Source organism: Aotus nancymaae, unplaced genomic scaffold, assembly GCF_030222135.1.
Source record: "Aotus nancymaae isolate 86718 unplaced genomic scaffold, 86718_ANA_hifiasm-v0.15.2.pri h1tg000064l_1, whole genome shotgun sequence".
Classification (NCBI taxonomy): domain Eukaryota; kingdom Metazoa; phylum Chordata; class Mammalia; order Primates; family Aotidae; genus Aotus; species Aotus nancymaae.
This window is the reverse complement of record NW_026988479.1, coordinates 25,475,759-25,502,283: the sequence shown is the minus strand read 5'-3', so window position 1 is coordinate 25,502,283 and position 26,525 is coordinate 25,475,759. Positions and strand designations below refer to the sequence as shown.

Below are 26,525 nucleotides of genomic sequence, written 5' to 3'. Positions count from 1 at the left end.
GTTCTCAGGAGAAGGAGACCACACCCTAGAATGAAGGAATCAGAGCAGGAAGCAGGGGGTGGGGGCAGCAATCTGCATGCATTTTTGCAAGCTTCCCAGGTTTTTATCATAGCCAGAACAATTGCAGCCTCTCAGCTAAGACCTCTTCCGAAAAAAGACATCTTAGCAGGCCCTAGAGGATACTTAAGATTTCAATTAAAAGAGTTAAATAAACCTTGAAAGGACAGACAGTCAGACAAGAGAGTTGTGGGATAAAGTAACATACTCTAGGAGGAAAAGAAAGCACAGAGAGGCCCAGTGGAGAGCAAGCCCAGGCCAGTCAACATCTGAATGGTCCACACCCCTTACCACCCTGCCGGCCTCAGGACACAGAGGTCTGGACCTGACACCCTCTGAAGGCTGCTGAGCACAGTCTTCCCCTCCCTAAACTCCTCCAAGTCCGCCATGAGAGTAAGACCCGGGGACAGCTACAGGTGGATGCTCCTCTCCTTGGTTACACTGCAGGGTGGGGCCAACCTTTCAGAGACTGTTATCTGCAGCTTAAGAAGCCGCCTGGGTCAGTGGCTAAGCAGGAAGAGCTTATCTTCGGGGAGGGTTTGAGGGCCATGGAGCAGGCTGACCCAAACGCCCCAGAAAGGAGGCATTTGCTAGAGGCCTTCACAGCTGGCAGGGATAGACCATGGCCACACCTGCCTTCACACAGGAAGCACTTGTTACACTCCTACTGGGGCACCGTCCTGGGCCTAAGCATGATGCTCCAATGCTTCCATGCTTCAAGGGACACAAAGGTGATTCAGCCCACAGCCCCCACACCCTCTGCCCTGGAAAAGCCCACAAAGGAACAATGTAGGAGAGAAAGTGGTTCATGGTTTAAGGACAGGGTTGCAAACTCAGATGCCTCCAGTGACCAGAAAGATCATGCAAGCGTATGAAATGGCTGGCTGGGGATGGGGCGAAGGGTACATGCCTCATCTCCAGCAATAACTCAAGGAGAATGTAGGCTCAAGGTTTTCCTATCTTCCAATTTTTGAAATAAAGCCAGATGTCTGAGTTTTTATGTAAAACTACGGTTGGCAACCAGCTCTCTATTTGGCATGGGCCAAACAAAATCTGCCCATAGGGCAAATGTGGCCTGCCAGTTTGTGACCTCTGTTTTCTTAAAAGGGGCAGAGAACACACCGTGGAGCTCAGTAGAGGCCAACTTCCCTGCAGCTGAGGTACCTGGGAAGGCTTCCTGGAAGAGGAGACATTGGTGCTGGGCTGCAAGGATGGAGAAGGCTCTGCCAGGGAAGGAAACCTGGGTAGGGAGTGGGGCATACCACTAGAACTGCAGAGGCCATGGGCAGGAACCTCCTGACCCTACAACCTGGCAGTGTGGACCAAGAGCCCAAACCATCTAGACTCCTGCGCTTCCTCCCCAGAAAGGAGGCATGAAGCAGGCATAGAGGCATCAGTTCTGTTCTGTCCCCAGGTAGTGGGAGGAGGGGCCAGCCCAGCAAACCTCCGGACTAAACTAAATCAAGCAGTGGCAGAATAGCATGGGTCCGATTTCATCCCTGAAGCTTGAGGAACAGGTCGGCTAACAACAGCTCAGTGGGGGGATGGGAGAGGAACAGACCATGGAGAGACAAAAGGAGATTGAGAATTGTGCCTTGCCTGGCCTGCCCCAGGACAAAGCCAGGGAGGGTCTGGGCTGGGGAGTCCCAGAATGCAGAAAGGGTTTCCCCACCTCCCCTACCCACCCCTGCTCTCCAAGCTGGTCCCGCAGCTCCTGGAAAGCCCAACGCAGGGTGCAGAGCTGGGGTGGAGACTAAGACCCCAGGATCAGGCACTTACAAGATCACTCAGCAAATCTGTAGCAGAGCTAGAATTACCAACAGCAAACTTTTACCAAATGATTACTTTGTACCAAGCACTGAGGTAAGTACTTTAAACACATTACCTTATCTAAAAGTCTAACTATAACACCATGAGATAAATACTGTTATTGCCATTTTACAGAGGAAGCACAGACAAAGTAACTTACCCAATGTCACACAGCTCCTAAGTGGAGGGGCCGGCTCAGAAGCCAACAGCCCATCTCCAAGACCACACCCTGACCCAGGATGCTACACTGCCACCAGGCTACTTTATACTTGCATCACACTGCCACCCCTTCTCAAGCCTGCAGTGCACACAGCCCCCTGTCAGCACTCCACAGGAACACCCAGCCTTCTGATGACCTCATGAAATCAACAGACTCTTTCTTCAGAAAAAGAAAGCACAGAAATGCCTACAACACATTGCACCTTTGGGGGTTCATGGACCCCTGCACTGGTGGGAATGGACAGGTCACAATCACTGGATACTCAAGAGACGGAGGCAGCAGAGGGAGCCGACTCCCTTGGGTCCCCTGGGCCTCCTCATATCAGCTTCATCCACAGGCATGGGCATGAATCGGCACTCAGGGCCTCGTCATCCCTTTGGGGCTGGAAGAACAGAATGAATCACAGCACACAATGGCCTGTGCCTCTGTATCCACTGGGTGTGACTCACAGCTCCCAGCTGCTGGGCAGACAGTGTACAGCTGGGCCTGGCATCTGGACAGGGGTGGCATTACCAGGCGTACCATCTCAGCCTTCTTCCCGCAAGTGGGCCCATCTCACCCAAGACCAGACCTGGCCTTATCCCATCCCCAGCAGCAATGAGTATTTCAAAGGGGACCCCTGATCAGCGACTGCCCAGCCCCCATGCCAGCCAGGTCCCAGGAGGTGATAAGTCAAGATGGACAGCCCCTTGCAACACATGGGAACATCCAAGTCCACAGCTGCCTCACTGTGTGACTTCAAGCAGGTCCCTCACCTCTCAGCCTCCACTTCGCCAACTATAAAGTGAGGAGACTACCTGATCAAGTCCTTCCCAGCCCCAAAGCCTCAAATCTATAAAAACAGCACCTGATGGCCAGGAGCAGTGGCTCACACCTGTAATCCCAGCACTTTGGGAGGCTGAGGCGGACGGATCACGAGGCCAGGAGTTCAAGACCAGCCTGGCCAAAATAGTGAAACCCCGTCAACCCTGTCTCTACTAAAAATACCAAAATTAGCCAAGCATGGTGGCGGTCATCTGCAGTCCCAGCTACTTACTTGGGAGGCTGAGACAGGAGAATTGCTTGAACCCAGGAGTCAGAGATTGCAGTGAGCCGAGATCACATCACTGCACTCCAGCCTGGGCGACACAGCAAGACTCTGTATTAAAAAAAAAAAAAAAAACAGCACCTGACAAGCCTCACAGAGCACTGGGATCCTGCCTTCAGAAAGCTACACAAACATCCTCAGAGAAACAAAAGTCAAACCTAAAGCCTCTATTTTTTTTTTCTTAAGGATATCAAGAAGCCCTTTTTACCTTCCCCCATCCCACCTCCATTGTTCCAAATATCCTCTCAGGGCCCAGAAAATACATTTGGTTTCCGTCTGGGGTTTGGGCTTCTTGGTGCTCTTCCTCTTGGAAGCTGCCCCACCCCTTCTTGGCAGCCTCTTCACAAGGCACCCCCATCTCTACCCCCTGCACTGCCCTGGGCCACCCAGAGGGCGATGGCTACTCAGCCTGCAAATGAAGGGGTGGGGTAGGGACAGGTTTTAGAAAACAAACCCCTTCCTGTTTAGACCTGAGACAATTCTGAGTTCTGGCCTCAACAGTAACTCTGACCCCCTGTGTGGCCGTGGGTGAGTCCCTGCTCCACTAGGCCTCAATCCCCTAAATGTGAAGTGAAGGGGTTCCTGTGTCAGGGAAAGACTGCCCACCCTTGGGCTCCTGGGCAGCAGCGTGGGGACACTGAGGCAGGAAAAGGCAGCAGAGTGGACAGTGGGCTGTGATCTTGAATCTCACACCCCCTCGTTAGAACCAAAGGAGGTCCACCTTTGGTTGTTGTTTCAGATGGGGTCTCACTATGTTGTCCAGGCTGGTCTTGAACTCTGGGGCTTAAGTGACCCTCCTGCCTCAGCCTTCTGAGTAGCTGGGATTTCTGGCACATGCCACCATGCCCAGCTAGAGATCCACTTTTATCTCTCTGATTTGTTATTTTGCCCTAGCAATGGAACCTTGAACTCACCACTGAATCTCTTTGGGCCTCAACCCATCCACAAAACAGGAGAACAACCATGTCTGCAGTGGAAGCCCTGCTTAGAGGCTGGAGCCCTAACCACCCCAGCACGATCCCATCCACCTTCCTTCAAAGCCTGATTCACTCATTTGACAGAATATATACCTGGGGACATCTTTAGAAAACCTCCATAAGTTGTGCCTGCGACACAAACACTCCATGACAATGCCCTACTGCTCTCCTTCCAGTGAGATCATGCCTCTAAGCACCTCCATATAACTCCATAGATTCCTAGATCTACCCTCTTACAGCTGTTTGGCCTTAGTATTTTCATCTATTAAGTGGGGACAATAATAGTGCCTACCTATAAGATTGTTCTGGGTGAATTACTTCTGATGAGGTGACATGGAAGTGCCCAGCAAGCATTTATAAGCTGTCGATAAATGTGAGCAGCAATTATGATCATCATCATTAAAATTATTAGGCTGGGCGCAGTGGCTCACACCTGTAATCCTAGCACTTTGGGAGGCTGAGGCGGGTGGATCACAAGGTCAGGAGTTCGAGACCTTCCTGGCCAATATGGTGAAATCTAGTCTCTAGTAAAAATACAAAAATTAGCCAGGTGTGGTGGTGCACACCTGTAGTCCCAACTACTCATGAGGCTAAGGCAGAAGAATTACTTGGACCTAGGAGGCAGAGGTTGCAGTGAGCCGAGATCACACCACTGCACTCCAGCCTGGGAGACAAAGCAAGACTCCGTCTAAAAAAAAAAAAAAAAAAAAAAAATTATTGAGGTTGGGAGCAGTGGCTCACGCCTATAATCCCAGCACTTTGGGAGGCCAAGACGGGTGGATTACTTGAGGTCAGGAATTCAAGACTAGCCTGCTCAACATGGTGAAACCCTATCTCTACTAAAAGTATAAAAATTAGCCAGGTGTGGTGGCACACATCTGTAATTCCAGCTACTCGGGAGGCTGATGCAGGAGAATCACTTTGACTTGGGAAGCAGAGGTTGTAGTGAGCCAAGATCACACTCCTACACTCCAGCCTGAGCAACAGAGTGAGACTCTGCCTCAAAAAAAAAGGAAAAAAATTATTGAGATGCTTAAAACCACTAGATTGATGGCAGCTAAGTCCCCTCAGCCCTCTCAGACCACCTATGGCCATTGTAATCACATATGTGTGCACCCACACAAACACACATGTGTGCACACACACACACCTAAGCATGCTATTTCTTTTCTTTTTTTTTTTTTTTTGAGATGGAGTCTTGCTCTCTTGCCCAGGCTAGACTGCAGTGGCGCAATCTCAGCTCACTACAACCTCTGCCTCCCAAGTTCAAGCAATTCTCCGGCCTCAGCCTCCCAAGTAGCTGGGATTACAGGCACCCAACACCAAGCCTGGCTAATTTTTGTATTTTAGTAGAGACGAGTTTCCCACGTTGGCCAGGCTGGTCTCAAACTCCTGACCTCCGGTGATCCACCTGCCTCAGCCTCCCAAAGTGCTGTGATTACAGACATGAGCCACTCACTGCTCCCAGCCCTGAACACACTATTCTTTAAGGCAGAGCCTAGCTCTCCGCCCAAACCCTGCCCTGGCCCCAGACCCAGAAGAGAGCTGCCATGTTTCGGGCACCCATGCTTGCCACCCACAAAATCTCCCCTGCTCTTCCAGTTCCCTTATCCCGCCCTCCTCATGTTGCCCCAGCACTGGCTCTTGGCTCCATGATTATGCTGGGGTTCTGTTGTACCCCTTCATTGTGTCACAAGATTGTTTCCTGGGGGATAGGGATCTGTTACAAGATGGGGGCTCCTTGAAGACAGGGGGTGAGAACCTGGGCTTTACTCTGGGTCCCCCACATCTGCTGGGTGACTGAATATGCTAAAAACAAGAGAGCCCAAGGAAACAGGCATCAATTTTTTTTTTTATGACCTATCCTAGAATTTTTCAAAATTCAGCATGCGGCCAGGCACAGTGGCTCACACCTGTAATTCCAGCACTTTGGGAGGCCGAGATGGGCAGATCACGTATGGTCAGGAGTTCGAGACCAGCCTGGCCAACATGGTGGAACCCCGTCTCTGCTAAAAATACAAAAATTAGGTGGGCGTGATGGCAGGCACCTGTAACCCCAGCTACTTGGGAGGCTGAGACAGGAGAATCACTTGAACCTGGGAGGTGGAGGTTGCAGTGAGCCGAGATCATGCCACTGCACTCCAGCCTGGGCAACAAGAACAAAACTCTATCTCAAAAAAAAAAAAAAAAAAAAAGGCTGGGCACAGTAGCACATGCCGATAATCCCAGCACTTTGGGAGGCTGAGGTGGGCAGATCACCTGAGGTCAAGAGTTCAAGACCAGCCTGATCAACATGGAGAAATCCTGTCTCTACTAAAAATACAAAATTAGCTGGGCGTGGTGGTGCATGCCTGTAATTCCAGGTACTTGGAAGCTGAGGCAGTACAATCACTTATACCTGGGAGGCAGAGGTTGCAGTGAGCCGAGATCACACCACTGCATTCCAGCCTGGGCAACAAGCAGGAAACTCTGTCTCAAAAAAAAAAAAAAAAAACCAGCATGCATTAGAATCACCTGGAGGGTTCTTAAAACATAGATTGCTGAATCTCACCCTCCAGTGTATCTAATTCAGTAGGTCCAGGATAGGGCTAGATAATTTGCACTTTTAACAAGTTCCCAGGTAATGCTGATGCTACTGGGCCAGAAACCAACTTTTAGAACCACTGACTTAGCTTACAGGTGGATCAGGGACAGCTTCCATGAATAGATGGTGCTTACACTCATAGAAGCATGAGCAGGAGCTGCCCAGGCATAAGGAGAGGGGGAGGGAATGAATGCAGGCAGAGGACGCAGCATGAGTAAAGGCCCTGCTATGACAACACTCATTTCTCCTCATCTGGCCTCTGCCTGGGCAGGTCGTATTTGCAAGGCTGGTGGTGTAAACCAGAGGTGGCTGCCGTGCAGAATGACTATAGCAAACCTCCACCTAACGCCACCCTGGGACCTGCCCAGACAGGCCAATCCCTTGGCCAATCCCTTGGACAGCCTGGGATGATAAGAATCCAAGCCCTCCCTCGGGGAGCCAGACCTCAGGTCTGAAGGAGGCCAGAATCCCTACCACATCTTAATCACATGAGCTCCAGGATTCTGCTCCCAGAAACAGGGAGGTTGCTCCCTGCAGACACAATCCCTTCCATCTCGGCTTGCTCTAATTTTTTTCTAAGTCTCCTTATTACACTGTGTTGAAGTCAGTCGCTCCTGGCCCATCCACCCATTGGATTTGCCTTCTGGCACCTCACATGTGTCTACTTCCTATGGCCAGAGGCCTGCCTGACTGTAATCCCCTGGGACTAAACTTCTCCAGGCTAGCTACCCACCTCTCTAAGCCTTGGTTGCCATATCCGCTAAAAGGGAATAATAGTGCCTATCTCCTATTGCTGTTGTGAGGATTAAGTTAGCTCCTTAGTCAATAATAATATCAACCACAATAATAACGATAACTCACCTGGATTGGGCTCACAGTGTGTTATCTTTCTAAATGCTGTCAGATGTGGACAATTATCATCCCCTTTGTACAAGGAAGAGCTAAACAGCTTGCCCAAGGTCTGACACATAGGAAGCAGCCCAGCAGAGATCTGAAGACAGGCCACCTAGCTCCAGGGCCTGGCTCTCAACCTGTGCTCTGTCTGGATCTCCTGATCACCCGCTCCAAGACTAAGCCCATGTCACCTCTCTCTGCCACCATCCTCTCCCCAATCCCAGGCAAAGCGAGGCTGAGTAGGAGACCTCAAAAAGCTCCATCCCATGCAATCTGAGGTATGGGTCCCTGGTTATAAGGACAGCCACAGGGCCGCCAGCCCAGCGGAACCTTCCCAGCCAGCCCAAGTTATCTGGTATAAGCTTTAGACATCCTTCAATATGGTTAACAGGGAGGAGATTGATCCCATGGAACTCAAGCACCTTAGACTTGATGACAAGAAAGAAGAGGAAAAACAGAGGCATAACAAAGAAAAGAAATCCTGTCCAGGTTCCTACATGAGACCAGATGTTTCCACATGCCATGCAAATTGCTCTCTCTCTCTCTCCAGGCCTCAGTTTCCTCATCTGCACATGCCATCTCTGCTGTTAGGCACAAAGTTCAGAAACTCAAATTCCACGGATTCCTTCTCTGATCTCTAAAAGAACAGATCCCCTCTAGCTACAAACAATAATCGTAACCACTGTTATCTTTTGAAGAGCTTCTACTTACTGCCCACTTACCATGTCAAAGCACTGATTTCCCTAACCTCCCTAACAAAACAGAACTATTATTATCCCCATTGTGCAGTTGAGTAATCTGATGTCCAGGGAGATTTAGGGTAATTTACCCTAGATCACGCAGCTAACGGTGGCAGAATGGGGATCTGAGCTCAGGACTTTTGATTCCACTCCACAATACTGCACACCCCCATTGGAAATCGGTCATATGTAGCCCCTGCCTCCAGAGCACAGAGCCTAGAGGAGATGAGACTTGTCTTTAGGAAACTAGAGTTCAAAGCTAGTAGTTGAAGGATCCCTTGAGAGGTCCAGGTAACAGGTTCTGCACTTGTAAAGGAGGGAGCAGGCAACACCAGCTCTGGAGAATTAGGGATGGCTGCATGGAAGAGGTGATGATGGAGCTGGGTGCTGGTGGGGAGGATTTTGAGGTGAGCAAGGGGAAGTGACTGGGGTGTAGCATTTTCACCATGAGCAGAGATACAGAGGCAGGAAGGGGCCAAGGGCACAGCCAGGGAGAGGGAAAGGGGCCAGTTCTGCTTGACGGTGGAGGAGGAGTGGGAGAAGGGGCCCTGCAGTCCCACAGCAGGTACTTCCCATACATTGCCCTCAAATAAACAAATGCTTATTCGCCATGCACATTTAAAAATTAGATTAATCCAATCTATATTCAAGAAATAAGGTGAGTAGAAATAAAAAGGGCCAAAAGGCAACTTAGCACAAGCTCTCTTCCTTCTAGATAAGGATTTTGGTGGCAAACTGGCTTTAGCCCTGAGGCCACAAGGTCCAAGACCGCTGCCCCCCAAACATCTACCCCTTCTACTGACCACACCTCCAAGACCAAAGCTGCTGGGCAGAGTTCTGTAACAGCCCCACAGGCAGAGAAAGCAGCTTTACTTGGTGACCCCCAGAAACAGACAGCCTCCTTTAACCTCCACTACAGGGAAGGAGGGGAAAAAACACCTCTCCACTTTCAAATCGACAAACTCACCAGCCCACTTCACCTAGGCCCTATGGATTCAGCCTGATTCATGATTTAGTCTTATTTCTTCACAGTTGAGAAAAGAGAGACTGACCCCATTTCACAGATGGGAAATGGGAGCAGAGAGTTCAAATCCTCTGTGAAAGCACAGTCCCTTAGCCCAGCTCTGGCCACTGCTCCAGACATCCCCAAGGGACCCCTTGATGGTCAGCTGGGCTGAGTGTATTCCAAAGGACAAGGACTCTCCCAGTGGAGCTCTGCAGGCCAGGCCTTATGGAACTCCCAAAGACGTGCAGGAAGAGCAGCTCCAAAGCTGTGAGAAAAGCAGGGGGTGGAAGTGGGCCGGGCACCATGCAAATGCTGAGATTCTTAGGTGAAAAGGGAACTGAGAGTGGTCACCCAGGCCTGACCCTGCTGGTACACCCTCCTGCACCCTCTGCATACTTTCGGCCCTGCTGTTCCCGCTGCTTACTTCCCAGCTAGCTTCCTTGGAGCTGTCACCCTTGTTGCTGTCTCCAACCTCGGGAGCCCTGAAGGACAAGACCATGCCCCCTACCTGTAGAGGGCCTTTCAGGGATTTGAAAGCAGTAATACTGTCCCTTAAGGGTTCTTCCCCAAATCTTAAGAGCACCTGTGACAACCCCAAACTCCAAGACAGCTACAAAGTCCTGCAGCTTCCCCCTCCTCCCATCTCAGCCCACTGCCTGAGTCAGCCTGTGGTCGGCTTTCTGCAGGACCATGATGAGCACCATCTCTGGGCTGGTCTTAACTCTGCCAGTCTTGCCACCATCTTTGGTCAAAAGACCCCTGAGAACCAACACAGTAAGGCAGAAATAGTTCAGGCCTGGGTTCAAATTCCAGCTCTATAAGTGACTCCACCCCTCTGAGCCTCTATTTCCGAACATGAAAATGGGACAGGGGTAGCAGGGGTTACCAGCAGCAGCAGCAACAGCAGGAGCAGCAGCAGCAGCTACTTTGCAGGGTATTGTGAGACTTCAATGGGGTGTCTGTGAAGAGCCTGGCATAGTGCCTGACACAAGGCACAGGAACAGGCATCGAGTCAATGAGCTACTTACAACCCTCTGTCCTCTCTATAGGCGACAATAAAATTCAAACTCCTGAGCAGGGCACTGCAGCCTCGCACAACCCACTCTTGTCTCCTATTGTCCCCCTTCCCCCAGGCTGCACCCTGGAAAACACTTCCTCCTCCAGGAAGCCTTGCTGACAATAAGCAGAGAGCGTTTCCTTCCACTGACCTTCCAAACCCATCTATAACTGATCAGATCCTGCCCCATAGCCATCATTCGAATCCTTGTCTTCCCTACCCCATCAGAACAGCCTCTCCAGAATCCAGCAGGACTTCACCCCATTTTGTGTCCCCTGTCACCCTCAGCCACAGACGTTTTCCATACACATTTCACAAATTACCCTAATGTTCCATTTCAAGTAAAGAATGTCCAAGTCCTCCAAACAGTCCAGATATTTCAAGCCATATACTCAAATCCAAATTCCAGGCCAGTAGAAGTCTGCCCAGCCTCTAGAGACTTGCAGGCCTGGCTTTGGTCCCGAAGCATGGAAGGGTAGCCAAAGCACAGCCAAGCAGGTCCAGAGCCCAGGGCAGAGAGAGCTCTGGGCTGCTGAGACCAGAGCCCATTGGTGAGTTTCTCAGATGCCAACCCTGAGTCTTTGATCTTAAATTCTTGACCACGTCCTCAATTTGTGATTGCAAAACTGTTCCTCGCATACCTCCTTGTGATAGGAGACTCACTATCCATGTTATCTTGCTTACTGGGGCTCTTTCTTTCCTTGCTGATTCCCCGAGAGGCCTTTCCTCTTGCTCTGACCACAATGGCAAGGACAGTCTGACCATATGACAAGTCAGCCTTCCAACTCCTCCACTCAATGTCCTGCTTTTCTGAGTCCCCTCAATGTCCAGCAAAGCAACGGAATTTCCACATTTATTTCTACAAGCTGACCATGAACTATCAGCCCAGGAGGGCCCCCTACTCCCAGGGCCCTCAAAAAGCCTACAAATCCTGCAAATCCCAGACACAGTGCTGGAACAGCCCTCGGAGCAGGTAGGGCTGAAATGCACAAACTTCCCTTCTCCAAGAATTTCTCTCATTATCTACCTCCACCTATCACACGCTCTCTCAACCCTAGATTTTAAGATGTTGTTAATTAAACAGCAATTTGTTTTCCATTTTTAAAGTGATTACTCAAGGCCCTCAATCAGAGCCTGATCAGTACTCATAAGATGTCACCCCCACCAAATGATTAGGCCAGCCCAAGGTGTGAAAGCCAACAGAAGTCTGAGCCACCTCACACATTCACTTGTGGAATATTTACTGAGGGTCTACAGAGTGCCCAACATCGCACTAGCTAGGCTCAGGAACATATGCACACATGCATTCTCCATTAGGGTTCTGCAATCCTGACACTATTACTATCTTCAAGAACTTTGGGGCTGGGGCATCTAGACCTGTCCATTATTTAGCAGTGAGGACCCTGCCATGGTCAAGTTACACAAGAGCACCCTTGTCCTACCTCTGCCCCTGCTGATCTGAAAGTGACCTCGTCTGAATGAAAAGTAAAGATTCGGCTGTCCCTGGGTGCCAGGGAGAGAGGCCTGTTGACAAAGCCACCAGCTGTCTCCAGTCAGAGCCAAGGAGACGGGCTTCTCCCTGCACCACCCACACTGCCATGGATCCAGCAGCCAGCAACAGCACTTGGACCATCACGGAGCTCCAGGCCCAGGCTCCAACTAACCTCTCTCCTGCTCCAGCTGGCCACGCTAACAAGAGCCAGGGCACAAGACCTCACTTGGAAAGAGTACCAGGCAGAAGGGAGCACTACCTGCGGGTGGGGGAAATGGGGAAGAGGACAGACGTCCCCATAATTTCAACTGAAAATGAAACTGTACAAGGCCAAAGTTGTAAAAAAAAAAAAAAAAAAAAAAAAGAAGAAGAAGAAGAAATAAACTGTGAGTTGTCACAGCAAGACCTTGTAGAGCTCTGTGGTTGAGATACAGGCTGGGAAAGGGAGGTAAAATCCCAGCTCCACCACTTGCTACTTGTGTGACCTTTACCACCCTGTGCCTCAGTTTCCCCCTCCATAAAATGTGGTTAATAGTAATGTGGGAGAATTAAGTGAGAGAATGTATGTAAAGCAGTGAATTAGTCCAGCGCTTAACACGCAGTAAACGTGAAATGTACTTGTTGAATGTAAGCATGCCACCATTTACTGAAGTAACATACACTCCTCTCATTCTTACTCTAGCAAATACTATTCTCCCCATTTTATAGGTGAAGAAACTGAGGCCAGGGGAAAGTAGGGAAACTACTGAAGGTCACACAGCTGGAAACTGACAAACACCCAGGTCGCTCTGAACAGACCAGGTGGGCAAAACTGCCCCCAGGCCATTCTGAAAGCTCTCCTGGGTGGGGAGGACCGACAATGGGGCGTTCAGGGGCCCGGGGTGCTCGACTCTGCCAAAAGCCAAGTGGTCAGTCGCTGGATTCCCGGCGGGTCCCAGAGCCCACCCGTCCCACAGGCTCTCCCTCCTCACCCCTGTCCCCGGGCGTTAAAAAGCTGGGTGCAAAGGGAGGACTTCTCGCTCCAGAGACCCTGAGGGAGGAGGGGAGTTAGAGACCAGGCCGCTCGGAGCCCGCAGAAAACCGGTCCGGCTGCCTTAGCCTTCGCGAAGGCAGGACCCGGCCTCTAACCCCCTCCCTCGCTAGACAAAAGTTTCCCCTGTTCGGGAGCAGGGGAGGGGGAGGGGGCATTCCTCGTGAGTGACATTATCCGTGACCTACAGCTGCCGCGCTGCCCTCGCCCGCACCCTGGCCTGCCCCCGGCCCCGCGCGGCCCCCCACCCCTTTGTCCTCCCACCCCCGCGCTCGGGGCCTGGCCGACTACACCCGCCCGCCCGGCGCCCGCCCGCACCAAACTTGCGCCGGCGGCTGCTGGGGCCCCGCGCGGCCTGCACGCCCGGCTCGGGCCACGCCGGCTCGGCGACAGGGGACTGGCAGGCCCGGGCCCTCCCAGCCTCTTACCTGCCTCAGCTGGGGCGCCACTCGGGGGATGCAGCGCTCCCGGCGAGAAGCAGGACGCCTGGGTCCCCCGGGCCGTGCGTGCGCCTCCCGGCTCCGGCCCCGGTCAAGGTTAACCCCTTCGCGGCCGCCTCCCGCCGCTCCCACCCCCGCTCCACGCCGCCGCCTCCTCCCACCCGCTCTCCTCCCGCTCCCGCTCCCTCTCCCTCCCGGTGCCCAGCCCCCAGTCCCGGCCCGGCGCTACCCGGGGCAGCTCGCAGCCCCCCTCTCGTCACGCGGCGGGGATGGGTATCTCCCTGGAGACTGGAAGTTGGGGTGCGCAGCTTCGCCCCCTCAGGCCCGCGGAGCCCAGAGGGGCGTACCCGCGCGCCCAGGGCCCCCGGCCCGTCTCCCCCTACCCCTCCGCCCGGCGCCTACCACACAGAATCGCGGCCGCTGGGAGCGGGGTTCGATCTCGTGATGCCGCGTGGGTGCCGGCCGGAGAAGGGCTCCGGAGGCCGGGGCGGCGGGCGGGCGTGCGGTGAGCGCCCCGGGGCGGGGGCCGGGGCGGGACGGAGCGCTGCTATCGGGGCTGGATCTCTCGGCTTCCACCCGGATTCTCCCTCGGCCCTCCCGGCCGATTCGGTGCTGCTCGGCGACCACGTGACGCGGGCTGCCTTTGACCCCTGTCTCCGAGCGGGTAGGGGGCGGGGGCCGGAGGGGGTGTCAGATGCAGGACCCACGAGGGCTGGGGCGGCTGCCCGGCTTTCCCCGAGGCGGTGACCCCCGGGAAACAAAGCCCGGGGGAAACCAACAAGTTATTCGGGGTCAGAGACGGAACAGCGCTGGGGGTCGGGAGAGGCGGCAGAGAGAATGTGGGAGACAAAGACCCGCGCCCGCCGCGGCTCCGAGGGCCCTGGGAACGCTCTGGCTGGGCTCGAGAGGGCCTCCCGGCTCTGCCACCACTGGGCTTGTGACAGCTCTCCAGGACCTCCTGGGACAGCTCCCCGACCACCAGTGCTCTGCCAGAGTGACCCCTCCTGGGCAGACCCTCCCTCCCCCAACACACACCTTTGCCCTGACTCTCGAAAACCCCTTTATCGTGATTATCTGGTTCATTTACTGGTTTCATTGTGGACTAGAATGTCATCTCCCCCAACAAGTTGTTCCCGGCAGAATTCCCTCGCCCGGCACAAAACAAGCAGATGAAGAGGTAGATGACCTTGTGCAAATCTCTTCTCCCGCTGAGCCTGCCTGCCTCCCGCCCCTTCTGCTATTCTAACCATCCCAAGAACTCTGCAAGTTAGGCAGGTTAACAGTGTTGTCCCCGTTATACAGATGGAAGCAATGAGGCCCAGAGAGATGAGATGATTTGGCAGGTTGATGAGAGCCTAGGCTGGAACTCAGATAGGACTGCTCTCAGTGGAGGGCTTTCTGCCATCCGTGAGCCAGCCTGTAAAATGAGCGGGGTGGGGTTGGATGAGTGAATCCCTTAAGGAGCTTGCTAAGGATGCAGGTCGCCACGCCTCTGGAGATCCTGAGTCTGGGAAACAGTGGGTTGATGGATTCCTAAGGACCTTTAGAGGCTCAAGATTATCCAACTGGGCCAAGCACAGTGGCTCACGCCTGTAATCCCGGCACTTTGGGAGGCTGAGGCAGGCGAACCACGAGGTCAGGAGTTCAAGACCAGCCTCACCAACATGGTGAAACCCCAACTCGACTAAAAATACAAAAATTAACCAGGTGTGATGGTGCCAGTCTGTAATCCCAGCTATTCGGGAGGCAGAGGCAGGAGAATTCCTTGAACCCAGGAGGTGGAGGTTGCAGTGAGCCAAGATCATGCCACGGGCAACAGAGCAAGACTCTGTCTCAAAAAAAAAAAAAAATTATCCAACTATAGGTAGGAACAAGCTCAAAAAATATACAAGGCCGGGTGTGTTGGCTCACACCTGTAATCCCAGCACTTTGGGAGGCTGAGGCAGGCAGATCACTTGAGGTCAGGAGTTCAAGACCAGCCTGACCAACATGGTAAAATCCCATCTATTGAAAAAAAAATTAAAAATTAAAAATTAGCCAGGCATGGTGGCAACCACCTGTAATTTCAGCTACTCAGGAGGCTGAAGCAAGAGAATCGCTTGAACCCAGGAGGCAGAGGCTGCAGTGAGCCAAGATCATGCCACTGTACTCCATCCTGGATGACAGAGCAAGACTCTGTCTCAAAAAAAAAAAGAGTGCTGGTTTTCCTGAATGCTTAAGGGAAAGAAAAAAAAAGGAGTGCAGTGGGGGAATGAGTGAATCCCTTAAAGAGCTTGCTAAGGATATAGATCGCCAGGCCACTGGAGCCCCTGAGTCTTTGGGTCTGGGGTAAGGCTGGGGCAAATTTGGAAAACAGTGGATTGGTGGACTCCTAAGGACCTTCAGAGGCTCAAGATTATCCAACTGTAGGAACAAAGCTCAAAAAATATACAAGCCACCAGAGCAAAGCAAAGGAGGACAGAGAAGCCAAGTCAGACTTGTGAGGGTGGGAGAGAGTCCTCCTGTTTCCTTCAAAAGCCAACCTCCTTGTGTTGGGGAAAGGGGCTGTCAGCCTACTCATATCTCAGAGGGGGAAAGACATGGAGGCCTGAACAAAGTGAGATGCTGGAAGATGGGACCAAGCTTCTGACTTCTATATTTGACCATGTGACACCTTTGGACTGGGTATAGTCAGATAGGACTGAACCTAATAGTGATGGCCACAAGCCCAAAGTGCAGGCCACATATAGAGATAGGCTTGTGACTTCCTAGGACATGGTCCTGTCACTCTACCAATTTGGTGAGGGAAATCAGCATAGGCCAGCAAATTTTCCTTGATGATCTATGTTCCTGTGCTCAGCAGTCTAAAGTCCTTGAAGATGGTCTGGGTCTTTCTCACGCTAATTTCTGCCTTAGAGGGTCCCTTCCAGCTGCATGAGGTCCTGTGAGCATTTTCTCTGTGCCAGGCACTGTGCTCCTGGTAAGGCAGATGCAGAGTTGAAAGAAACAGGAGCTTATACTCCCAAGAAGTGTCCAGATTTGTTTGGAGATTACCTGCATGTCCCTCCTTATGTCCAGAGGCTGGTGGAGCTGAGTGCCTGCTGGTGAGGTATAATGCAATGTTGTGGTTTAAGAAAAAGAGGGGTGCATTTTTTCTTTCTTTCTTTCTTTCTTTTTTTTTTTTTTTGAGATGAAGTCTTGCTCTGTTGCCCAGGTCGTAGTGCAATGGAGCAATCTCAGCTCACTGCAACCTCTGCCTCCCGGGTTCAAGCGATTCTCCTGCCTCAGCCTCCAGAGTAGCTGGGATTACAAGCAACCACCACTACACTTGGCTAATTTTTGTATTTTTATTAAAGACCAGGTTTCACCATGTTGGTCAGGCTGGTCTTGAACTCCTGACCTCAAGCAATCCACCCGCCTCCATCTTCCAAAGTGTTGGGATTACAGGCATGAGTCACTGTGCCCAGCCAGAGGGGAGCATATTGAGAGAGCTTTTATGGAAGGCAGCTTCTGAGCAGGGTCAGGAAGAATGGATGGGATTAGGGTGGGGAGATGGACATTCCCAGCACAAGGAACAACTCATGCCAAGGGCTCATGGAAGGCTCAGGAAAAGCAGAGTGTTGCATGGGGGAAGTGGATGGAGGAAACAGGAAGGAAAAAATGAGCAAGAAAACTGGAGAGGAGGTCAGGAGCAGATGATGGGTGACCTTGTGTGTGATAAGGTCCATGGACTGGACCTTACCCTGAGGGCCTAGCAGAATGAGCAGGCCGTAAGCAAGGTGAAAGAGATGATAAGGAGCCAGGTGCAGTGGCTCACGCCTGTAATCCTAGCACTTTGGGACACTGAGGTGGGTGGATCACCTGAGATCAGGAGTTCATGACCAGCCTGGACAACATAATGAAACCCCATCTCTACTAAAAATACAAAAAAATTAGCTGGGCGTGGTGGCGCACACCTGTAATCCCAGCTACTAAGGATGCTGAGGCCGGAGAATCACTGGAACCCAGGAGGTAGAGGTTGCACCAAGCCGAGATCGCACATTGGACTCCAGCCTGGGCAACAAGAACAAAACTCCATCTCAAAAAAGAAAAAGAAAGAAAATGATAAGAGTCACCTGTGGGAATGTGGAGGGACAGGGAAGGGCAGGAAGCAAACAGGCCAGTCAGGTCAGAGAGCTCCCCAGCTCACTAGGGGAGTGGCAGATCCACAGTATTTGGAGGCAGCCTGTGAGCAACTGCACGTCTCTGGCAGCACTTGCTCCTCCTCAGGTCTTCTGAGTTGCTGTTCACTGAGCTGAGTTTAAATCCTTCCAACTCACTGTCACTCGGAGAGCCTATAAGGGGGCGAGGCCTGGGCCCCACCCAGGGAGGTGGCTGCCATGGATCCAGGTGAAGCGTGGGACCTACATTTTTTTTTTTTTTTTTGAGATGAAGTCTTACTCTGTTACCCAGGCTGGAGTGCAATGGTGCAATCTCGGTCCACTGCAACCTCTGCCTCCTGAGTTCAAGTGATTCCCCTGTCTAAACTTCCCGAGTAGCTGGTATTACAGGCGTGTGCAACCATGCCCGGCTACGTTTTTTGTATTTTTTTGTAGAAATGGGGTTTCACCATGTTGGCCAGGCTGATCTCGAACTCCTGACATCAAGTGATCCACCCACCTCCCAAAGTGTGTGAGCCACTGTGCCCGGCCTGAGACCTACATTTCTAACCACACCCTGGGAGGTTCTGAGGAAGACTACCCTTGAGGGCCTCCTCCCTCCCCACAGGACCATCTTTGTGCTGAGGGGCCCTCCTGCCTAGACCCCCTCCTCCACCCTAGGGGGCTTGCACTACCCACTTCATACCCCTCTCCACCTACCACGCTGTCCCAAGGTCAGCTCCAACCCAACAAGTCAAAGGTCAAACTCACCAACCTGTTTCTCCTCTTCCTCCTGTGTGTCCAAATCGCATTTCACATGTTCTGTCCTAAAACCTGACATCCCCCCTTGTCCCCACATCCCATCCGTGAGCCAGTCCCATAGGTCCTGTGTCCAGTTTTTTCTCCAACCCATCCCCATCTTTCTTCTCCAACTACTTCCTCTTCTTCTTCTTCTTCTTCTTCCTCTTCTTCTTCCTCTTCTTCTTCCTCTTCTTCTTTCTTCCTCTTCTTCTTCTTTTGAGACGGTGTCTTGCTCTGTCACCCAGGCTTGAGTGCAATGGCATGATCTTGGCTCACTACAACCTCCACCTCCTGGGTTCAAGCAATTCTTTGCCTCAGCCTCCCAAGTAGCTAGGATTATAGGCACACACCATCACACCCAGCAATTTTTTTGTAATTTTAGTAGAGACAGGTTTCACCATCTTGGCCAAGCTGGTCTTAAACTCCTGACCCCATGATCCACCTGCCTCAGCCTTCCAAAGTGCTGGGATTACAGGCGTGAGGCACGGCACCTGGCCTTCTTCTTTATCACCGCCACCCTAATCCAAGCTGCACAGAACTCTGCCCTGTGTTTACAGCCTCCTCACTGTGTCTCTCCCGCCCTCTCTGACTCTACTGCAACATCATCATGTCCATTTCCTAATTAAAACCACCAGAATGGCCCATAGTTCCCAGGATAAATTATCTGCCTTGTCCTGCCTTATGGCTTCACTGCCCTCACAGTATACTCCACCTTCCCCTTTACCTAATTTCCCATTTAGAGTATGGACTCCATAATCTGTCATGAGATTAGAGTTATTTTATTTTTTTCTGAAGACTTGTGTCAAGAGATCAACAAAGAGATTAGAGTTAAAAAGAAAAAATAATAATAAATAAAAGAGAATATGGACTCAAGTCTGACTCTGCCACATATAAGCTATGTGACTTTGGGACAGTTTTTCAAACTTTCTGTGCTCAGTCCTCCTCTCTATAGTGTGGACAATAGTAGTACAACATACCTCCCAGGGCTGTTGTGAGAATTAAATGAGTTAAATATGCAAAGCCCTTAGTGTGTTATCTGTCGCAGGACAAGCACTATATAGTTACAGTTGTCCCTCAGTGTCCATGGGGAATGATTCCAAGACCTTTCATGGATATCAAAATGTGTGGATATCCCTGACATAAAATGGCTTAGTATTTGCATATAATCCTCCCATATGCTTCAGATCATCTCTAGATTACTTATAATACCTAATACAATGTAAATTTTATGCAGAGTTGCTATACTCTATTGTTTAGAGAATAAAAGTCTCTACATGTTCAATACAGACAATTTTTTATTTTTTGTATTTTTATTTTATTTATTTATTTTTTTGAGACAGAGTTTCACTCTTATTGCACAGGCTGGAGTGCAATGGCGAGATCTTGGCTCACCACAACCTCTGCCTCCCAGGTTCAAGCAATTCTCCAGCCTCAGCCTCCCGAGTAGCTGGGATTACAGGCATGCGCCACCAAGTCTGGCTAATGTTTTTGTATTTTTAGTAGAGACAGGGTTTCTTCATGTTGGTCGGGCTGGTCTCGAACTCCCAACCTCAGGTGATCTGCCCACCTTGGCCTCCCAAAGTGCTGGGATTATAGGCATGAGCCACTGCATCTGGCCTAATACAGATAATTTTTTAAAATATTTTTTTCAATCCATGGTTGGTTGAATCCACAGATGCAGAACCTGTGGGTTCAGAGGGTTGACTGTTTAAATGTTAGATGAATGATTCGTTGTAATCCTTTAGGCCTGAGATTTTTTCTCTTTTTCTTTTCTTTTTTTCCTGCAGGCTGGAGTGCAGTGGTGTGTTCATGGCTCCCTGCAGCCTTGACCTTCCAGGTTCAAGCAATCCTCCCACCTCAGCCTCCCAAGTAGCTGGGACTACAGGCATGTGCCACCAGGCCCAGCTAATTTTTAATTTTTTGTAGAGACAGGGTTTCACCATGTTGCCCAGTCAGCTCTTGAACTCCTGGGCTCAAGCAATCTGCCTGCCTATGTCTGCCTTGGCCTCCTAAAGTGCTGAGATTACCAGCCTTTTTTTTGTTTTTGTTTTTTTTTTGAGACAGAGACTCACTCTGTCACCCAGGCTGGAGTGCAATGGTGCAATCTTGGCTCACTGCAACCTCTGTCTCCCAGGTTCAAGCCATTCTCCTGCCTCAGCTTCCCGAGTAGTTGGGATTATAGGTGCCCGCCACCACAACCAGCTAATTTTTGTATTTTTAGTAGAGATGAGGTTTCGCCATGTTGGTCAGGCTGGTCTCGAACTCCTGACCTCAGGTGATCAACCCACCTTGGCCTTCCAAAGTGCTAGGATTACAGGCATAAGCCACTGTGCCTGGCCTTTTTTTTTTTTTTTTTTTTTTTTTTTAGTGTTGGGGTCTTGCTGTGTCATCCAGGCTAGAATACGGTGAGCAAGATCACAGCTTACTGCAGCCTCGAACTGTTGGACTCAGGCGATCCTCCCATCTCAGCATCCATATTAGCTAGGACTACAGGTGCATACCACCATACCCAGCTATAGATCTCAGATGAAACTTCATTTCCTCCTGCGCTTTCCCTCAGATCCCAATCCAAACCAGGCTTTCTGTATACATTTCATATCTCCCTCTTCATCACCCTCATAGTTACCTACCACCTCTCCCTCTAAATTTTAAGCTCCATGTGGTCAGGACTGTGTTTGTCTCAGATGTCGTGAGCCCCAGTGCCCAACACAGCACCAGGCATATATATATATATATATATATATATATTTTTTTTTTTTTTTTTTTTTGAGATGGAGTTTCGCTCTTGTTACCCAGGCTGGAGTGCAATGGCGCTATCTCGGCTCACCGCAACCTCCGCCTCCTGGGTTCAGGCAATTCTCCTGCCTCAGCCTCCTGAGTAGCTGGGATTACAGGCACGCGCCACCATGCCCAGCTAATTTTTTGTATTTTTAGTAGAGACGGGGTTTCACCATGTTGACCGGGATGGTCTCGATCTCTTGACCTCGTGATCCACCCGCCTCGGCCTCCCAAAGTGCTGGGATTACAGGTGTGAGCCACCACGCCCGGCCTATATATATATACATATTTTTAAAGATGGGATTTCACCATGTTGGCCAGGCTGCTCTTGAAATCCTGACCTCAGGTAATCCACCCACCTCAGCCTCCCAAAGTGCTAGGATTACAGGCCTGAGCCACCACGCCCGGCTAGCACCAGGCATAGGCAACCAGCATACACTTGCTGAATAAATATGAAATGACAGTTCACAGGTTCTGGGAGGCGGAGGTTGCAGTGAGCTGAGATCATGCCATTTCACTCCAGCCTGGACAACAAGAGCAAAACTCAGTCTCAAAAAAAAAAGAAGAAGAAAGAAAGAGAGAGGAAGAAAGAACGAGAAAGAAGAAAGAAAGAGAAAGAAGAAAAAGAAAGAAAGAAAGAAAGAAGGGAAGGAAGGAAAGAAAGAAAAGAAAGAAAGAAAGAAAAGAAAGAAAGAAAGAAAGAGAAAGAAAAGAAAGAGAAAGAGAAAGAAAGAAAGAAAAGGAAGAGAAAGAAAGAAAGTTCACAGGTACATCATGAAACAGAGGACACTGTCTACCTAACAAAATGCCCATCAATGGTACTTCATTGACTCAGTCATTCATTCAACAATTATTAGTGCCTCTTCTGTAGTCTTCCTCACACCATCTTGGTGGCAGAAGGGAAATAGGGAGACACAGAGATGAATGAGACACATGTGGTTCCTATCCTCAAGGACTATACAGTCCACTGTGAGAAAGAGCTATAATACATGGGAAGAAACAGTGCAGTGTAACTGTGTTGTTTTAGTCTGTAACAATTTTGTTTCTGTAACAATCTTGTTTCCTAGGAGGCTAGGGTGGGTCTTTGGAACAATGAAAGTGAAAAGTAACTGAAAACAGTGTTGCCTACTTTAGCCAGCACCACCAGTTCCCAGGAAGCTGCTTTTCTCTCTCCCTCCCTCCTTCTCTCCCTCTTCCTTTCTTTCTTTTTTGATAGAGTCTTGTTCTATTGCCCAGGTTGGAGTGCAGTGGTGTGATCACAGCTTACTGCAGCCTTGACCTCCCAGGCTCAAGCAATCCTCCCACCTCAGCCTCCTGAGTAGCTTGAACTACAGGCACGTGCCAATTAATTTAAAAAGCAAAATTTAGCTGAGGCAGGAGGATCACTTGAACACAGGAGCTCAAGACCAGCCTGATTAACACAGGGAGATCCTGTCTCTATATACATACATATGCCAGTCATAGAGTTGTGTGCCTGTGGTCCCAGGTACTTGAGAGGCTAATGTAGGAGGATCACTTGAGCCTGGGAGATCGAGGCTGCAGGAAGCCATGATGACACACACCACTGCACTTCAACCTGGGTAACAGGATGAGACCTTGTCTCTTAAAAAAAAAAAAAAAAGAGGCTGGGTGCAGTGGCTCATGCTGTAATCCCAGCACTTTGGGAGGCCAAAGTTGATGGAGTGGCCACCTAGCACTTTGAGTGGCCGAGGTCAGGAGATCAAGACCATCCTGGCTAACACAGTGAAACCCCGTCTCTCTACTAAAAATACGAAAAATTAACCAGGTGTGGTGGCACGTGCCTGTAGTCCCAGCAACTTAGGAGGCTGAGACAGTAGAATCAGGGGTGTCACAGTGTGAACCTGGGTGGCAGAGGTTGCAGTGAGCTGAGATCGTGCCACTGCACTCCAGCCTGGGCGACAGAGCGAGACTCTGTTTCAAAAAAAGAATTGTAGATACAGGGTCTCCCTATGTTACCCAAGCTGGTCTTGAGCTCCTGAGCTCAAGTGATCTTCCTGCCTCAGCCTCCCAAAGTGCTGGGATTATAGGCATGAGCCACCACCTGGCCAGGGCTGTCTTTAGGGCAGGAAGAGTAAGTCCTGTCCCAAGGGCATCTAGGCCAGCACCTTTTTCTCTGCCTGGAAGCCTCCTATTTAGCCTTCAAGGTCCCACTTAAGTAGCACTTGGTCCAGGAAACCTTCTTGCTCCTGCTAGAGGTCCGTATGTGCCCCAGCCACAGCTCCAGTGATTTTCTGGGAATATAGCAGGATTTGTCAAGGACAATCCAAATTTCATGTCATTTGCTTCTTCAAAAAAAGAAAAGGTGATTCAGTGAATGTGTAACTACATGTGATTTCATGTTTGGACTTCAGTGGAGGCAGAAAATAGCTTCTGTCAGACCACGTGACCTGATTTGTGGTTTGGAGAACATGGTCACCATAATTACAGCACTGACCACATGCTGTAACAGTTTCCTCTCTCTTTCCTTCCACCCCCCACTGCGCCCCTCCACCCCCCAACACACACATGGTGAATTCTTCAAGTGCTGGGACTATTTGCTTCCTGTCAGACCTTGCTATCTGTTAAACAAATGGCAGAGAAAGTCTGCAAAATGGGCAGGCTATCCATGCTTCAGCTGTACAACGGATATAAAATGTGGAAACCAAAGACTGTCTGATATAGGGGAATGTGGGTAATTCACGGCAATTAATCATGACTCTGATGCATGCCACCTGCTTTCTTGTGTCTGTTACTTCAGCAACCCAAACAAGTGAAGCTCAGAGTGGTACAGCAACTTCCCCCAGATCACACAGACAGGGGTGGCAGAGGAGGTTTTGAATCCAGGTCCATCCAACTAAAAGACGAAGTTCTTGCCGGGCGCGGTGGCTCAAGCCTGTAATCCCAGGACTTTGGGAGGCCGAGGCGGGTAGATCACGAGGTCAAGAGATCGAGACCATCCTGGTCAATATGGTGAAACCCCGTCTCTACTAAAAATACAAAACATTAGCTGGGCATGGTGGCGTGTGCCTGTAATCCCAGCTACTCAGGAGGCTGAGGCAGGAGAATTGCCTGAACCCAGGAGGCGGAGGTTGCGGTGAGCCGAGATCGCGCCATTGCACTCCAGCCTGGGTAACAAGAGTGAAAGTCCGTCTCAAAAAAAAAAAAAGACGAAGTTCTTGTCACAACTTACGCTACCTCCCAATGCCCAGGGGCCATAAGCCTTCAAATTAGCCAAGACTACCTGGGCTCTGTGTCTCTGTCCCTCAATTCCATGGGATTCCCTCATGCCTTTTCCTTCTACACACCACTTTCATCAGTGCTGCTGCTGTTTGAAGAGCACTTCCAGTGGGTTCCCAAAGCAGTCTTGTCTTGGGGTCCAGGATTCCTGTTTCAGGCAGAACCTAAAAATGCCTGTCATGCCTTCCCCAGACCTTCATCCCTCACTCCTGGGAGCTGCCATAGGATTCAGCTAGCACAATCCGTTTCACATGTAGCAGTTTCCTCCTGTTTTTTGTTTTGTTTTGTGATGGAGTTTCACTCTTGTTGCCCAGGCTGGAGTGCAATGGTGTGATCTCAGCTCACTGCAACCTCTGCCTCCCAGGTTCAAGCAATTCTCCTGTCTCAGCCTCCCGAGTAGCTGAGATTACAGATGTCCATCACCATGCCCAGCGAATGTTTGTATTTTTAGTAGAGACAGGGTTTCACCATGTTGGCCAGGTTGGTCTCAAACTCCTGACCTCAGGTGATCTGCCCACCTCAACCTCCCAAAGTGCTGGGATTACAGGCATGAGCCACTGTGCCTGGCCTCCTCCTGGTCTTTATTTTTTATTTACCTTATTTGAGACAGAGTCTCACTCTGTTGCCCAGGCTGGAGTGCAAGGTCAAGATCTTGGCACACTGCAATTGCCTCCCAGATTCAAGTGATTCTTGTGCCTCAGCCTCCTCAGTAACTGGGATTACAGGCACCTGCCACCACATCCAGCTAATTTTTGCATTTTCAGTAGAGAATTGCCTCCCAGATTCAAGTGATTCTTGTGCCTCAGCCTCCTCAGTAACTGGGATTACAGGCACCTGCCACCACACCCAGCTAATTTTTGCATTTTCAGTAGAGACAGGGTTTCACCTTGTTGGCCAGGCTGGTCTCGAACTCCTTACATCAGCTGATCCACCCATCTCAACCTCCCAAAGTGCTGGAATTATAGGCATGAGCCACCATGCCTGGCCCTCCTGGTTTTTAGAAAGCACTTTCTCATTGTGTACACCAATTCCTCAGTGCTCCACAGCAGCCCTGAGAGGTTGACATAGTGGAGATTTTTTTTTCACCCCCATTGTACAGAAGAGAAAATGAAGCTTTGACCAACCTGCAGGAGATCCCCTTACCTTGCAAAAGAGCCAAGCTGTGGCTAAACTGGTATCTTCAGTCCCCGGACCATTTAACTTGACTAAGAGAACAGGGATGGAGGCTGAAAGATCTACAAAATCCTCACAAGGGGAAGAAAACAGCTTCTGTGAATAAACATAAATCACTTCATTCCTCCTTTTACTGTGTTCATTGTAATGCACCAATTACAACCTGACAAAAGTAAAGCACTCCCAAGCGCAGTGGTCTTTAAATGACCCTTATTGGCTAGAGGCTTAAAGTCCCTTGAGGTTAAGGCCTGGTCCAGGGCCCAGGGCTGAGTACAGGCCTGGTGAGTAGAGTGCTAGGCTCAGGTGAGGTCAGGGTGGTAGGTGTGAAGGGCCATCCAGGGATTGTTTTTTTGTTTTTGTTTTTTGTTTGTTTGTTTTGAGACGGAGTTTTGCTCTTGTTGCCCAGGCTGGAGTGCAATGGCACAATGTGGGATCTCAGCTCACCGCAACCACCGCCTCCCAGGTTCAAGCGGTTCTCCTGCCTCAGCCTCCTGCGTATCTGGGATTGCATGCATGTGTCACCATGCCCGGCTAATTTTGCATTTTTGGTAGACGCAGGGTTTCTCCATGTTGGTCAGGCTGGTCTCGAACTCCCAACCTCAGGTGATCCACCCACCTCAGCCTCCCAAAGTGCTAGGATTACAGGCGTGAGTCACCACACCCAGCAGCTGCTGGTCAGAGGGGCTCTGGCATGACCTTGCCCTTGCCACAGGCCATTTCTCATCCACTCCTCTGTCATCTGGCCTTCTCATTCTGCGATTCTGATTCTCTTCACTTTTTGACATCGTTCAAGTCAAAACATTAGAGTAACCCCCAGAAGAGGGGAAGGATTCAAACGGACACTGAAAGGTTAGATGGCTGGCTCAGGGTCCCAGTGCCTCCACAGCAGAATCCGACAACGCTCCCAATGAGTGAAGCAGGAAGGGGTGGTTGAAGTTGCCTGGTCTGGAGGTTGTCTGCAGTTCCCGAGGCCCAGCGCTCCATATACACACACAGCCCACTTTGTTTCTCTGTATCATTCTCCT

The 26,525-nt window shown here is 50.6% G+C and overlaps 1 protein-coding gene and 1 long non-coding RNA gene across 3 annotated transcripts in view; one reads left to right on the top strand and one right to left on the bottom strand.

Moving 5' to 3' along the window:
* Positions 1-13,879, bottom strand: part of NDST1 (N-deacetylase and N-sulfotransferase 1) — a 73,075-nt gene extending 59,196 nt beyond the window's left edge. Inside the window, exon 1 of one of the 2 annotated variants that reach the window (XM_021677464.2) lies at positions 13,796-13,879. The gene's annotated coding sequence lies outside the window, so the exon portion shown is untranslated. Of the gene's footprint in view, positions 1-13,381; positions 13,401-13,795 lie in introns of those variants that run through there. The other variant, XM_021677465.2, reaches the window with a different exon arrangement.
* On the top strand, positions 13,807-25,628 carry LOC110569603 (uncharacterized). The gene is made up of 3 exons (XR_002479678.1): positions 13,807-13,898; positions 14,500-14,570; positions 25,374-25,628. It is a non-coding gene; the product is annotated as an uncharacterized LOC110569603 (long non-coding RNA).
* Positions 25,629-26,525: the final 897 nt, after the last annotated feature.